Here is a 16,812-nt window from a genome sequence, read left to right on the forward strand (position 1 = left end):
GTTCCAACAAGTACCACCCTGGAGTTCCAGCAATGGTCGGCTGTGTTCTAATAACTGACACATGGTTCTTAAGTACACACTCACTTTAAAAAAAAAAAGATTGATTGATTGATTATTGATTTCTCTCCCCTCCCCCGCCCACCGCCCCGGTTGTCTATTCTCTGTGTCTATTTGCTGCATCTTCTTCTTAGTCTGCTTCTGTTGTCAGCAGCATGGGAATCTGTGTTTCTTTTTGTTGCGTCATCTTGTTGTGTCAGCTCTCCCTGTGGGCGGCACCATTCTTAGGCAGGCTGCACTTACTTTTGTGCTGGGCGGCTCTCCTTATGGGGCATACTCCTTGTGCGTGGGGCTCCCTTACGCGGGGGACACCCTTGCGTGGCACAACACTCCTTTGCATGCATCAGCACTGCGCATGGGCCAGCTCCACATGGGTCAAGGAGGCCCGGGGTTTGAACCTTGGACCTCCCATGTGGTAGACGGATGCCCTAACCACTGGGCCAAGTCCGCTTCCCAACACTCACTTTTATATATTCTTTTTATATTGACCCTTTTCTAGGTTCTTTCAATAGACAGTTTTCTAAACCCAGAGCAACTGATGTTGAAGATGGTAAGCGACTGCCACAGGATGTTCTGGACAGTGGGTTACTCAACGATCTGGGTAAACAGTAAATATGCTTGTTCTGGGTAAACTGCCAAACCCAGTGCTTCACAGGGCAAGCATTGTCCCAACCGTGCAGGTGTGAGTCAGGGCATGAACCGGGCTGGAGGTGGTCTCATGCCTGGGACATTAAAGTGGAAACAGCCCAGCCCCCTTCCCATCTCAGAGCTCCGTCTTTAGGGTAAGTGCTGGTGGTGCCACATGGACTGATTCATGGGTGCACACCCAGCCCTGCCAGCCCCAGCAGAAAGGGGAACGCTCAGTTCTCAGGGGGCCTTGGGGCGTGAGTGAGCTCTGCCTGCCCCACCCCCCATATTTAGGAAACTCAGCTCCTCAGTAGGTCCTTAGGGCACAGTCCTCCCTGGCTGGAGCTCTCTTATGAGAGCTCTGAGAATAGCACTGTCAGTGCCTAAACCACCTTCTGGACCAATTGCCTTGATATGTGGGTTTGGAAATGGATCCACAATGGGCCCAGCTGCCCATGGTCACACAGTGAGCTCTTCTCAGTGGGTTGTTCAAATCCCGGCCCAGAGGCAGGCACGGGTCCACTGCCCTCTTCAGGGTCTGCCCACTTCCCAGCTGATAGTCTGGCTCTTACGCAGGGGCATAGGTGGTGGCGTCTCTGGTCCCTTTCTAAGGTTCCAGGGGCTCCAGGGGAGCAAACCTGCGGGTACCCACAGGAGGTCTGGAGAAGAGGACTCCTAGGAAGACATGGATGAGCATCTTCCCCACCTGGATCTACTTTCCTTAGAGGGTCCCATATTTCGTCATCACTAGAGGTTCCTTGGTATGCCAGGCACCTGGGAAGAGATGGAGAAGTGCACAGCTCCCTCATCTGCTATGACACCAGCAGCAGCTTGAAGCTTTTCACAGTTGTGCATTTGTCTTTTCTTTCTTGTGCTTCTCTCAGGATTTGATTTAAGATTTCAGAGCTGGGAAGCAGATGTGCTCAAGGGATTGGGCTCCCATCTACCATATGGGAGGCCCTGGGTTTGATTCCCAGGCCTCCTGGTGAAGGCAAGCCGGCCTGCGCCATGGAGAGCTGGCAGCCCATGCCATGGAAAGCTAGCACAGCAAGAAGACATGACAAAAGGGAGATGCAGAGGAGAGACAGTGAGAGATGCAGAGACGAGGGAGATGAGGTGGCTTAAGCAATTGAGTACCTCTGTCCCACACCAGAGGTGCCAGGCTCACTTCCTGGTGCCTCCTAAGAGAGAAAGATGAGAAGAAAAGACAAGCAGACATTGAAGAAGACACAGTGAATGGACCAAGAGCAGACAGCAAGCACAAATGACAACAAGGTGGGGGGGGGGGGGAGGGCGGAAATAAAGGTGAAAAAATAAAAATAAAAAAGAGGAAATTAACCTCTTTTTAAAAAAATTATTTCAGAGCTATTTTGGTAGGTGTATAAAAATTCATGTTTGTGATATGATCTATTTCTCTTTGTATTGTTTAATGTTTTTATTTTTATTTCTGTTGGCCTGATATTTATATGTCTATACCTCTTTTCTTTTCTTTTTTTTTTTTTTTAAAGATTTATTTTTATTTATTTAATTCCCCTCCCCTCCCCGGTTGTCTGTTTTCTGTGTCTTTTTGCTGCGTCTTGTTTCTTTTTTGTCCGCTTCTGTTGTCGTCAGCGGCACAGGAAGTGTGGGCGGTGCCATTCCTCGGCAGGCTGCTCCCTCCTTCGAGCTGGGCGGCCCTCCTTATGGGTGCACTCCTTGTGCGTGGGGCTCCCCTACGCGGGGGACACCCCTGTGTGGCACGGCACTCCTTGTGCGCATCAGCACTGCGCATGGGCCAGCTCCACACGGGTCAAGGAGGCCCGGGGCTTGAACCTCGGACTTCCCATGTGGTAGACGGACGCCCTAACCACTGGGCCAAAGTCCGTTTCCCTATACCTCTTTTCTTGTTGTTAACAATTGCCATTTGCCTGGATATTTCTGGAAAGAAATCACACACATATATGCATTTTTAAAAGATTTATTTATTTTATTTGTTTCTCTCCCCCCCCAATTGTCTGCTCTCTGTGTCCATTCGCTGTGTGTTCTTCTGTGACTGCTTCTATCCTTGTCAGCGGCACCCAGAATCTGTGTTTCTTTTTGTTGTGTCAGTTCTCTGTGTGTCCAGCGCCATTCTTGGGCAGGCTGCACTTTCTTTCACGCTGGGTGACTCTCTTTACAGGGCGCACTCCTTGCACGTGGGACTCCCCTATGCGGGGGACATCCCTGCGTGGCAGGGCACTCCTTGCGCACATCAGCACTGCGCATGGGCCAGCTCCACACGGGTCAAGGAGGCCCAGGGTTTGAACTGTGGACCTCCCATGTAGTAGGCAGATGCCCTAACCATTGGGCCAAGTCCACTTCCCCATATATGCATTCTTGTTCATGTACACACATTATTACTCACGTGTCCAAGCAAACCTTTACATACATAGACAAATATGAGCACAGCTCATTTACAAAGAAACATGAAGAAATACACAAGTCAAATGCATACCCATTAGCACACAAATGCAGTTAGACATAGATTACAAAGTATGCATACAAAGCATACATTCACACACACACAGTACAAGCACAAACGTACCTTAGCCAGCATTTGGAACAGATATGAATGGAATGGAATAGATACCAGATGGGCCAAGTTGAATCCAGCCTTCTGCCTGGGGGCGCATCTTCCTCTTCCTCACTTCCCTGCTCCTGTTGCTGAGGATAGCTGAAGCCCCGTATCTGCTGTCCCTTCTCCTTGCCCTTATCCACCTTTTCCCCACCTCTCTCACCAAAGTTGACTTGTTCTGTGCCCCTGGCTCTAGGGGCTTACTCTGCAAGCTAATCTGATCCAAGTAATTCTTAAACCTGGTCATGCAGCAGAACCATGAGGGGCGGGTATTATTGCATAAATACAGATTCTTAGGCCCCACCCTCATCCTCTGAATGAGAATCTCAGGATTGCACCAGGAAATTAGATTTACAAACCTCCGCAGGAGATTCTGATGCAACTAATGGGATCACGTTAGGAGTTGGTGTGATCGAGCACATCCTCTTACCTCTAGCAGCAGGTGGCCGAAAATACCTCCCTCAAATTTCCACAGACCTTGTGTTTGGACATAAGGGAGTGGCTGTAGTGGTGGCCCTTCAGCCAGAGAGTCAGGCCAGTGGAAGCAAGGGCAGTCCCAGATCTCCTTCGTGTATGTAGCCCTTTGCAGTTTCCAAAGCCCTTGTGTGTGGGCCACTCACGTGGGCTTCTCACTGGCTTGGGAGAAGCTGGGGGAGGGCCAGTGTGCCCATTTTACAGGTGAGAAACAGAGGCTCAGGGAGGGGCAGTGCCTGAGGTCTATTGCATTACCCAGATTTGCCTTGGATCCAAGGCCCATCCATGGTTGAACAGCCAACAACTGTGATCTACAGAGCTTTTATCGTAGCCCAGCTCTGTGCCAAACACTTTACATGTAGTACCTCACCTCGTCCTCCTGGGGAGTTATTATTCAGACTTTACAAATGTGGAAACCTAAACTTAAGCATTTATGTCACTTGTCCAAGCCCACACAGAGTGTTTCATGTCAGAGCTCTGTTCTAAATCAGAATGCTTTACTGACCCCAACCCAGCCTCTGGTATTTACCAAAGTGTATGGCAGAATGCCCTAGGGCCCTAAATAAGAACTGCCATGGAGTGGCCCCAATCTCAGCTCTGCTACCCCGAGGCAACTTCTAAGCACTTGTGAAAACAATATTCCTTTTTTTTTTTTTAAGGTTAAAAAAAAAAAATTATTTCTCTCCCTCCCCCCCGAGTTGTCTGCTCTCTGTGTCCATTTGCTGTGTGTTCTTCTGTGACCTCTTCTATCCTTATCAGCGGCACCAGGAATCTGTGTTTCTTTTTGTTGCATTATCCTGTTGTGTCAGCTCTCCGTGTGTGCGGTGCCATTCTTGGGCAGGCTGCACTTTCTTTCATGCTGGGCGGCTCTCCTTACGGGGTGCACTCCTTGCACGTGGGGTTCCCCTACATGGCAGACACACCTAGGTGGCACGGCACTCCTTGCGTGCATCAGCACTGCGCGTGGGCCAGCTCCACACGGGTCAAGGAGGCCCGGGGTTTGAACCATGGACCTCCCATGTGGTGGGCGGACGCCCTATCCATTGGTCCAAGTCCGCTTCCGTCCTGTTACATTTAAAATAAAATCCAAACGCCTTACCACAGCCTGCAGAACCCTGTGGATCTGTCTATCTCTAGCCTCATTCATCACATACTACTGAAGTCATCCAGCGTTGTAGGGGGCCCTTGGTCAGGGGAGAACAGAAGCCAAGCATGTTCTCATGATGATGGAGGACAGTCAAGGAGGAGTATGTGAACAACACACACCTGAGGTTTAAGTTGAAATCGGTATGTGAATCTTATAGAGGCAGGAAGGAACAGGCAGGGAGTGGATGGCTGGGTCCAGTTAAAGGGATTAAGACTAAGAAAGAAGGAGAGAGAGGGTGGGCATCAGAGGGAGAAGTTAGGTAGCACAGATGGGTGAGTCCACGGAAGAAGTACAGCATTGTTGTAGCCACTGATGACAGTGTGTTCATTCCTCCCCAGTGTTCAAGGATTCTGCAAGTGTGCAATGGTACCAGGAAGAAGAAAGTTTCCACTGAGGAGCATGACTGACATGCAGCAGTTGCCTCATGTTCAAAGAATGAGCTCCTAAAAGCGAATTGCCCAGATAGGTGGAGATCAGAGTGGTAAGAATATGAGTCAGATATACTATTTTTTTTTTTTAAAGATTTATTTTATTTTTATTTAATTTCCCCCTCTCCCCTGGTTGTCTGTTCTTGGTGTCTATTTGCTGCGTCTTGTTTCTTTGTCCGCTTCTGTTGTCGTCAGCGGCACGGGAAGTGTGGGCGGCGCCATTCCTGGGCAGGCTGCTCTTTCTTTTCACGCTGGGCGGCTTTCCTCACGGGCGCACTCCTTGTGCGTGGGGCTCCCCCACGCGGGGGACACCCTTGCGTGGCACGGCACTCCTTGCGCGGCATGGCACTCCTTGCGCGCATCAGCACTGCGCATGGCCAGCTCCACACGGGTCAAGGAGGCCCGGGGTTTGAACCGCGGACCTCCCATATGGTAGACGGACGCCCTAACCACTGGGCCAAAGTCCGTTTCCCAGATATACTATTTTTATAAATTCCAGTTTTTTCCATTTACTAGATATGGATTCATTTAAGTTACCTGCCGTCTTTGAGTCTTGGAGAACTCATTTGTAAAAAGGAGGTAATGACATTTATGCTGGTGTAGCAGTTTGATACGGTTATGAATTCCAAAAATAGGTATTGGATTATGTTTGTAATCTAGCCTGTACCTGGGTATGATTAGTTATGATTAGGGCTTTGATTGGGCCACATCATTAAGGCATTGAGTCCCCACCCCTTGGTGGGTGGGAACTCACAGATAAAAGGCATGGCAAAGGACAGAGTTGAGGGTTTTTGATGCTGTTGATACTGGAGTTTGATGCTGAATGCTTAAGCTAGAGCCCTGGGAAGTAAGCACACAGAGGAAAGAGAAGCCAGGCCCAGGAAGAGAGGAATTCTGAGCCCAGAAAGAAGCAAGCCCTGGGAAGAGAGGAACCCTGAAACCGAAGAGAATCAAGAGCCTGTAAGGGAGGAACCCAGGAAGCCTGAACCCTTGCAGACGTCGGCAGTCATCTTGCTCCAAAACGTGAAAATAGACTTTGGTGAGGGAAGTAACTTATGCTTTATGGCCTGGTATCTGTAAGCTCCTACCCCAAATAAATACCTTTATAAAAACCAACCGATTTCTGGTATTTTGCATCAGCACCCTTTGACTGACTAATACATAGCTGGTTACTCTGGATCAGATCACACAAGCTCCATTTTGGCACTCTTTCCATTGGAAAAGCTGGAAGACTAAAAACTACGTTACTCAGATTTCCCAGTAGTCAGAGTTTAGAATGTGGATAGGTTCTACCAATTAGATGCACTTGTATGATTTCTAGAAAGTTAGAGGTGAAGGCCATTTTCTTGGAAAGCTGTTTGTAGAAATATATGGCATTCTTACAGATGGTTCCAGGGCCCATTGACCAGCTTCTGGGAGTAGAGAAATAGTGGTAAGGTCCATGGCTTCTTGATCTGACTTCTAGGTCTGGATTATACCTTTGGGTGTCCTTTTTCCAATTTCCTGGGTGTCTGCCTTATATGTCTTATACCTCAATTAAAAATTAATGTTTTACGTTGTCTTTATAATAAGAAGTGGTTCATTAATTTTAAAAAGAAAGACACTGGAGAGAAATTTGCAGGTGAAAAAGAGACCCATGTAAAGTAGAGGGAGGCAGAAGCAGGACTCCTGCTTGGGAGGGAGGGAAGGAGGGAGGAAAGAAGGAAAGAAGGAAGGAGGGAGGGAAGGACAAGGACATACTGTATTTTTAGGTCTCATCAATCCTTGGAGGCAGGCTGCCTTCTCCCTACTTGACTAAGGCCTTGTCCAGACTCCCAGCTGGTGGGTAGATTAGAGCTCTGAGCCTCCCTCCCCCAATCTGCCCAGATCTTACCCCAGACAGCAGGTAAGATGGGATCTGCCCCTGTGTCCCTCATGTCTCTCTTGCCTGACACCCTCAGGAAGAGGTGGGGGGCTTACCTGGGGCTGTCTGCACCAACAGGCAGAAGGTGAGGCTCAAGTATCAAATCCACCTCACACTCCAGCCAGCTCCTGCAACAGGCTGATGTCAACCTGGTGGGTGTCAGTTGGCACCTGTGTATGAGCACTGGGCAGTCCTACTTTTTGTCTTCTCTCAATCCCTGTCAGCTGGTGCTGGGGTGGGAGAAATCGTGACCAGCTCTCTGATCAAGCCACAGCCTTGGCTCTGCCTGGGGGTGATGTGTCATGCTAGATAGTCTTAGTCTTTCAAGCAAACTGCCTGGCCTGCGATCCCTGGTCAGTTTGCTCCTCTGTGCACTGGGCTTCAAGTTGTTTGTGTGAGTCCAGCTCTGAGCATACAGTAGGGGGTATGGTTGGAGCAGAACACTAGGGCCCTCAGCCCCCCGTCTCCCTCCCTGTGGATTTAAGGACCTCAGGCCTCCCTGGTCCCTCTGACTTGTCAAGGCTCTTTGGCAAGCACTTCCGGCTGTTCCTTATACATCCTGGTTCTCTCAGCCAGGATCATCACCAAGTGGCAGGTTCTGTGCCAGGCACAGGAAGTCCTGGGGGAGCCATGTCCACACGGCCATTGCCCTCACAGGCTCACAGTCTACTTAGGGGAGCTGAGCTTGAAGCCGTGTTGTGGTGCTGGTGATCAAGGTGCTGGTGATCAAGGAAGGACGTTTCCATGAGAAGATCTTATTTTCTAAGTGAAGGAGGAGGAGGGATTTTCTCTGGAGAGATCTGTTCCCTGCTGTGGGTTCCCAATCCCACTTCATGGGTCCATGAAGGGTGAGAAGGATGAGTGTGGAATCAAAGGAGCAGGTGTGTGGGGAAGAGCGTGCCCGACACTCAAAGAAAAGACCACTCCCCTCCCTGTCTTCCTCTAGGGCCTGAGTCCTGGCCCCCTTTTGAGAAAAGGGACTCTGATGGGCTTCCGTGGCTGCTCTCAGCAGAGTGGAAGCTGGGTGGGGGCGGGGGCTAGGAAAGCAAGGGGACAGGCGCACTCTTACTTCATCCATGGTCTCCTGCTCTGTGGGCCTGGCAAATGGTTAAAGTGTACTCCTTCAGCGAAGCCTTTTAGTGGGTAGTCCTCTCCGACAGTCCCCATCCTGGTGATCTTTCCTCAGCCCCAAGGAATGTGGCAATCATAGCCCAATTATTGTTGCTTGGGCTTTATTCCCTTCTCCTTTTTTTGTTAAACGTATTTATTTATTTTTTTAAAGATTTATTTATTAATTTATTTATTTCTCCCCCCACCCCATTCCCCCCATTCCCCCGTTGTCTGCTCTCTGTGTCCATTCACTGTGTGTTCTTCTGTGTCTGCTTGTCTTCTCATCAGCCGGCTCTGGGAACTGATCCTGGCACCTTCTGGAGAGGGAGAGAGGTGATCACTCTCTTGCACCACCTCAACTCCCTGTTCTGCTACATCTTATTTTCTCTCCTCTGTGTTTCTTGTTGCGTCATCTTGCTGCACCAGCTCTCAGCGTCAGCCAGCACTCCTGCACAGGGCGGCTTTCCCATGCTGGGTGGCATTCCCACACAGGGGGGCACTCCTGTGCGGGGAGGCATTCCAGTGTGGGTCGGCACTCCGCGTGGGGCCAGCTCGCTGTGTGGGCCAGCTCGCCCTTACCTGGAGGCCCTGGGCATTGAACCCTGGACCTCCTATTTGGTAGACAGGAGCCCCATTGGTTGACCCACATCCGTTTCCCTCTATTCCCTTCTAAAGAGGCTAGAAAGAGCCCTAAGACAGGCCCAAGGTGACCCCACCCCTACCCTGAAGGGCCTCTGTGGGCAACTTTCCAGCCTCCCTTGCCCTAGTCCCATCAGGAGTATGGCCCATGCCCATTGTGGCCACAGGCCATTATCCTGCATTTGGTGGAGCCGGGCTCCAGGCTGCTGAGCCTCCCTGTGGTGGGCAGCACCTCTCACCCTCCCTCATGGACCCTGGAGGAAGAGGGATGGGGACTCACAGTAGGCAACAGCTCTCGCCCAAGAAAATTTCTCTCCTAACTCCTCTTCTCCACAGGTTGATTCCTTTTCAGAGCCTCGAATGACTGAGGGGTTCAGGAACTGTGGAAGTGGTTCACAGATTATGTTCTAGAAAATTCTCACTTGCTGATGTGGCTTGGAAGTTCATGCCCCCTGCATCCTGGCGTCTCAATTGTCATATCAGTTTCCCCTTCCCATAACACCATCACCATTGGCAAAGGGGTGCCTCCGCCCTCTGATGACATTGGAATTATGAGGCCTTGCATAAGGTTGTTGTATAACATGGGGCAAGAGGCTTAAAACTACTTGTATTCTTTGACCGAGAAATTCCCCATCTGGGAGACTGTCCAAAACAAGTACAAAATTGTTTATATGATAAGCGACGTACAGCCTTGTTGACAAGAGCCTCATCACAACAATCAGAGGGGATGGGTGAAGAAGGGACACTGTATCTACGAATATGACATATGTTCCACAGTTGGTAGCAGTACGTTCTACAAGACTCCATACCAGTAGACAGCCTTGTATGATTCTGCGCCAGACTGCCCAGGTTTGAATCCCAGCTCTGCCACTTATTAGCTGTGTTGCTTTGGGCTTAACTTCTCCAAAACTGAGCTTCTACATTTGTAAAACTAGTGTAATAACAGTACTTATTTCATAGAGCTGTAGTCAGGGTTAAATGGGTTCATGCAGACAGGCAAGGCCCATTGTGGCAGCTGTTGTCACTAGGACTTGGGAAAGGCTGATATGGTTCAATGCATTGAAAAAGGCAGAAATTGATAGTGTATATTGAATATGACCAGATACACCATGGGAAGGACATGCCACCATATTTCAAAGATGTCTCTAAAATAGCAGTAGGGAAGGATGGATGTCAAAATGATGTCAGCGGTTGGCCCTGGTTTGCAGAATCATCATTGACTTGATTTTCTCTTTTTCTTTTCTGTGTTTTCCATATTTTCTTTAATAACACTAGTGGACAGTTAATAATCAACATGGGAACTGGTGAGGTTAAAAGAGGCAGGGATGGGAGGGTAGGCAGGGCAGGATCAGGGAAAGAGAAATTATTAGGAGCTCCATCTGGCCTGGACCACATCCCTCTCTATGTTGACAGCCTTTCTCTCCTCATTGTTCCACTCTGTTGGATTCACCTTTGGGCTGTGGTCAGGTCACAAGGAGCATGGAGTCCCACCTGGTGGATGTGAGGGAGCTCCCTGCCTCAGTTGCCCAGGCTTTGACAAAGTTTGCTTGGCCGCCTGCACTACACTTTCTGGAGTGTGTCACTCAAAGTGGGGGCCAAGCTGGAACACAGGGGAAGGGACAGGGAGAGATAGAGAAGGCAGACAAGACCATGACTCCACCTGCTAGGCCTGGGAACCAGCCACACACAGGCTTCCCTCCCCAGCTGCATGACTCCTTGGCCAGCTTTGCGTGAGATTCACAGGACTGATCCTGCTAACAGTTGGCTCCACTCCCACCACTTCTTCCTAGGGAAGGAACAACCTTTCACCCGGCCCAGGTTGAAAGCAGTTGTGCCAGGTCAGGCATCTCAGTGGGGTGCTCAGGATACATATGAGCGCCACCCAAGTTCACATCGACATGAGATGTTGACTGGGGAGCCGGGTCAGCCAGGTGACTCTGGTACAGTGTCATCTCGGGAGTAAGACTCAGTCCTCAGAAAGCCAGGGTGTTATTATCCTGAGTTTCTTGGTCAAGTTCTCTTGAGAACATTCCCAAATTACTTGGTCAAACAAAGGGAAAGAGGTTCTGAAATGAGCATTGTTACTGAGTGTGAGAGACGTGGACTCCAATGCCAGTTTAGGTGGTACCTCCCAGATGTCCCAGTACCTTTCCAAGCCTCAATTGTCCCACCTGTAAAATGGAGCTAGGAATGGCTAACTCTGAGGGTTAGACTGATGATAAAACAAATTTCTATTAAGGATAGCAGGTAGACTGCCCTGGGCACACCAGAGTGTGGTGTTACACTGTGATGTTTGTATATTTCCCCCATGTTTGTGACCATTTTACTGTTTAAAGAAGAAAGCTTATAAAAGACAGAATAAATGCATTTCTTCATTTCTTCTTTTAACTAATTGAAAAAGCAATTGTACCATATAATACATATATGATGTATTGTTGGGCCTATAACATATAGAAATATAATAAGTTTGTAATATATTTACCAATAATAGCTCAAAGGAGGCGCAGGCACAAAATGGCAGAGTAGGAAGTTTTACAAATCTCTCCCTCCACTAGAAAAATAAAAGAGACTGGAATTAGCCAGGTGGTAACCCTGGAACCAGAATGGACATGTAGAACAACCACAGGCACGCCGGAGGAAGTGAGACACTGCTAAGAGTTCAGGTTTTTTAAGTGAAAGCGCAAACCAGGGACTAGCCGCCAATGTCGAGCCCCACGGCAGCCGCTGCGGAAGTGCTGTGGAAGCGGCTATGGCAACGTGGTCAGGATTCAGGGAGTGGCTGGCTGGGGCCGGCCAAGCAGAGGAAACTTCCTCCTCTGAAAGTTGGTATTGAGGATGGAAGTTGGTCTGAGGGATCCATGAGGAACCTGTGTGGAAGCCGGTCTCAGTTTCAACCCTCTGGGCAGCAGCACTTCCAACCTCCCACCACCATCCACCTGGATAAGTTTTCTGTTTCATCCCCCCTTGCCCCCCCACCCCCACCCCCCGTGTGTTGGCCTTTCCTGGTTTGGCAGATCCCTGAAAGCACAGCACAGACTCTGGCATTGATTTCTATCCTTTCTGGAGCAGTGGCTTCTGGCCTCACACTGGCATCTACCAGGACTTAAAGACCAGTGTACTTTTTCATTGTTTAGGTTTCTTCTTTCTTTTTCTTGTGTTGTTTAGTCTGGAAGATCCCTGAAGTCCCAGTGCAGTTTCTCTCAGAAGGAGCTTCTTTTGGTCATACACCAGCAACTCCAGGGACATAAAAGAACCAGTACATTTCTTTTTTCTTTTTCTTTTCCCTCTGTTTTATATTTTTGGATCTGGTGGATCAATGAGGGACAAGTAGAGACAATGGCCTAGGTTTCAGCCTCAAAAGCAGCATATTCTGGCTTTTCACCAGCACAAACGAAGAGACTTATTTTTTTCCTTCTTTTTTTTTTTTTTTTTGGTGGGTGCTTGCCTGTTAGAATTTTATATTCTTTTTTTCCTCTCACTCACTTTCCCCCCCTTCTTGTTTAGTCTGCAGACTAGAGTGGAAGACCTAGATTTCCACAGTGACCACAACATAATACTCAGAATGTCAGGTTCTCACCAAAAATTTCAAAACAAGGAAGCAGATTTGACCCAATGGATAGGGCGTCCACCTACCACATGACAGGTCAAAGGTTCAAACCCAGGGCGTCCTGACCCATGTGGTGAGCTGGCCCACGTGCAGTGCTGATTCGTGCAAAGAGTGCCATGCCACACAGGGGTGTCCCCCATGTAGGGGAGCCCCATGCCCAAGGAGTGCACCCTGTAAAGAGAGCCACCCAGTGTGAAGAAAGTGCAGCCTGTCCAAGAATGGCACCACACACACGGAGAGCTAACAGAGCAGGATGACGCAACAAAATTAGACACAGATGCCGGGTGCCGCTGACAGGAATACAAGGCGACACAGAAAAACACACAGTGAATGGACACAGAGAACAGACAACAGGGGGAAGGGGAAGGGGAGAGAAATAAGTTAAAAAAAACAAATAAATCTTTAAAAAAACATGAGGAAGAGGGCCCAGCCCTGATCAAGGAGATAGAGTAAGACACTTCAGAGTGCTAGCTCCCCACAAATGCTTTGAACAACTAGCAAGAACTGGCATAAATATCTTTATCAAAACTCCAGAAAAGAGTTAAAGGACTGCAGTAAGAGGGTGAGCCCCAAATTAAGAAAAAGACTACCTAAAAGTTGTGGGATTGAATGTTTTTTTTTTTGATAGATAGAGGTTTTTCCTTGTCACAAGGATCCTGTCCTCACAGTAGCTCAAAATACATATATTAAACATTCCCACCTGGGGAAGTCCTGCTACTTTCTCAAATAAGATAGCCAAAAGCTCTGGAATATATAAGCTTTGCCTAAGAAAAGAAAACAGAATAATAAGCCAAGCCCATGATTTTAATGCTTGCACCTATGGACATAACAACTAAACAAAACCTAAGGATGATTTTTTTTTTTAAAGATTTATTTATTTATTTAAATTCCCCCCTCCCCCCCGTTGTCTGTTCTCTGTGTCTGTTTGCTGCGTCTTGTTTCTTTGTCCGCTTCTGTTGTCGTCAGCGGCACGGGAAGTGTGGGCGGCGCCATTCCTGGGCAGGCTGCACTTTCCTTCACGCTGGGCGGCTCTCCTTATGGGGCACACTCCTTGCACATGGGGCTCCCCTACGTGGGGGACACCACTGTGTGGCAGGGCACTCCTTGCGCGCATCAGCACTGCACATGGGCCAGCTCCACACGGGTCAAGGAGGCCCGGGTTTTGAACCACGGACCTCCCATGTGGTAGACGGACGCCCTAACCACTGGGCCAAGTCCATTTCCCGAAACCTAAGGATAATTAATGCCCAAGAATTACCTCCTGTAAACCTCTAAAGTATGACCTCTCTCTAAGCCAAACTGCAAATAAACTCACTACCCTCCCCCAACCCACACCATGGGACATGACTCCCAAGAGTGAGCCTCCCTGGCACCGAGGGCTTATTACCAAGCATAAATCAGTGATCTATTCGGAGAAAGATCTTGTTCAAAAAGGGGAAATTTAAAATAAAACCTTGATCAAAAGGGGGAAATAGTAAATAAAATAGAGTTTTTAAGGCTGAGACATTTCAGCAGAGTCAGGAGGTCATTCCAGAAGTTAAGCTTATGCAGTTATCAGCCAGATTTCGCAAACTGCCACAATAAACAAAGTCTCAAACAAAAGTGCTCCTGAGAGCCCTAGAGATGTGCAGACACTATAGTCAAGCTACACAGCTGCATGAAATCAACAAAAGAAATGAGACTAATAAGCCAAATACTTTATTTGGGGAATATATGAAAAGTTATCTCCCCATTATAACAGAGTTATAGAGGGCTTTCAGGAGGTAACTATTAGGCAATATTTAATACTAGGCTAAGTTTCAGTCTCACAAGAATGAAGTTCATAAGTACAATCATCAATATCAAGGGCCTGGCATAATGGTCTGTCTTCCTTCTCTAGGCACTGCCCATGTACTCAGGGGATTCTTGCTGCTCTATTAGAGAATGTAGAAGGACTTCCGAGGATGGGAATTCAAAATCCTTTCAGTTATTGTGTGGGTCTCCATCCGTCAAGACAACACTCCACGACCACTTGAACATATTCATATCCATAGAGGCAAGCCCCAGGTGCATCCCTCCCAAAACATCCTGCCACAGTTGTGACCCTTCTGTGATCCAAAACCTCCCCAAAAGCAAAGCCAAAAAAAACCCCCAAAATAATAAAATAATGATAACAAATGACAAACAAATACAAAATACAAAAAAGTTTTTTCATTGTGTCTTTCATCATTGTAAATGTTATCTTTTATGTACAGTGACAATTTCTTCCATATGTTCCCTCTGTCTTATTTTTTTTCCTGCTTTATCTTCAAAGAAGTTTTAGGTTATAGAAAAGTCACATAGAAAGTATAGGGTGACAGACTTGGCTCAGTGGTTAGGGCGTCTGTCTACCACATGGGAGGTCCGCGGTTCAAACCCCGGGCCTCCTTGACCCGTGTGGAGCTGGCCCATGTGCAGTGCTGATGTGCGCAAGGAGTGCCCTGCCACTCAGAGGTGTCCCCCATGTAGGGGAGCCCCATGTGCAAGGAGTGCACCCCGTAAGGAGAGCTGCCCAGCGCGAAAGAAAGTCCAGCCTGCCCAGGAATGGTGCTGCACACACAGAGAACTGACACAACAAGATGACGCAACAAAAAAGAAACACAGATTCCCGTGCTGCTGACAACAACAGAAGCGGACAAAGAAGACGCAGCAAATGGACACAGAGAACAGACAACCGGGGTGGGGGGGGGAAGGGGAGAGAAATAAATAAATAAATCTTAAAAAAAAAAAGTATAGGGGATTCCCATATACCCAACCCCTCCCCCTCTCCCACACTCCCTATTAATATTTTAAAAGAATTTTTATAAAGTAAGGGGGAAATGGAAAGGAGAAATGAGTTTATATGGCTACGAGTTTCTAAAAAAGAGTCTGGAGGCTGGCAGAAGGTTTGCCCTCATGCACAACTGAGCAGAGTCAGAGAGACAGATAAAGCAGATACAACCCCCAGATATTGGTTCCTTTGAGGGCTAAAGAGACCCATGGGAGTTATGGTCATGGCCGATGGGGTTAACTACCAGGGCAGATGGCCCCTCTTTGGAAATGGTGTTTATGTGTGATGAATCTGGACTCAGATGGGATCTCCCTTCATAAGACTTTCATGCTAATGTGCTGGAGGTGCAGTTAATGTTGGGGTTTAAGATATATTTAGGGGATTTGAATCTCTGGACTGACAATGTGACAGCCAGACCCTGAGCCTCAACAGACTCCAGCACCTACAATCTGATTTATTGGACTTACCACACTCAGCTAAGATGGAGGTGAAGAAGGACAACCACCACACCATGGAGCCTAGAGTGATTACAACTGAAAATGGGAGGATTGCATCCAGCATCCAGGTGGAATCTGAGCCTCCTCTTGACATAAAGGTGCAATGGACACAACCAATCCAGTGTCCACATAGAAGAGGTGGCATTGGATTGGGAAAAGTGGACATAATGGACAAAGGGTATGGGGAAAGGCAGGAAGAGATGAGAGGTGGAGGAGTCTTCGGGACATGGAGCTGCCCTGGATGGTGCTTCAGAGGTAATCACCGGACATTGTAAATCCTCACAGGGCCTACATGATGGAATAGAGGAGAGTATGGGCCATGATGTGAACCAATGTATATGAGGTGCAGAGGTGCCCAAAGATGTACTTACCAAATCCAATGGATGTGTCATGATGATGGGAACGAGTGTTGTTGGGGGGGGGGGAGAGGGGGGGTGGGGGGGTGGGGTTGAATGGGACCTCACATATATATTTTTAATGTAATATTATTACAAAGTCAATAAAAAATAAAAAAATTAAAAAAAAAAAAAAAAGAATTTTTAAGGGTTTTCTTTTTTTTAGATTTATTTATTTAATTCAGCCCACCCCCACCCCCACCCCCCGCTTGTCTGTTCTCTGTGTCTATTTGCTGTGTCTTGTTTCTTTGTCCGCTTCTGTTGTCGTCAGCAGCACAGGAAGTGTGGGTGGCGCCATTCCTGGGCAGGCTGCACTTTCTTTCGTGCTAGGCGGCTCTCCTTACGGGGTGCACTCCTTGCGCGTGGAGCTCCCCTACGCGGGGGACACCCCTGTGTGGCATGGCACTCCTTGCGTGCATCAGCACTGCGCATGGGCCAGCTCCACACGGGTCAAGGAGGCCCGGGGTTTGAACCACGGACCTCCCTTACAACTGATGTACAAATATTGAAGCATTACTACTAACCATGGTCAATGGTTTACATTATG

This window comes from Dasypus novemcinctus, chromosome 18, assembly GCF_030445035.2.
Source record: "Dasypus novemcinctus isolate mDasNov1 chromosome 18, mDasNov1.1.hap2, whole genome shotgun sequence".
NCBI lineage: Eukaryota > Metazoa > Chordata > Mammalia > Cingulata > Dasypodidae > Dasypus > Dasypus novemcinctus.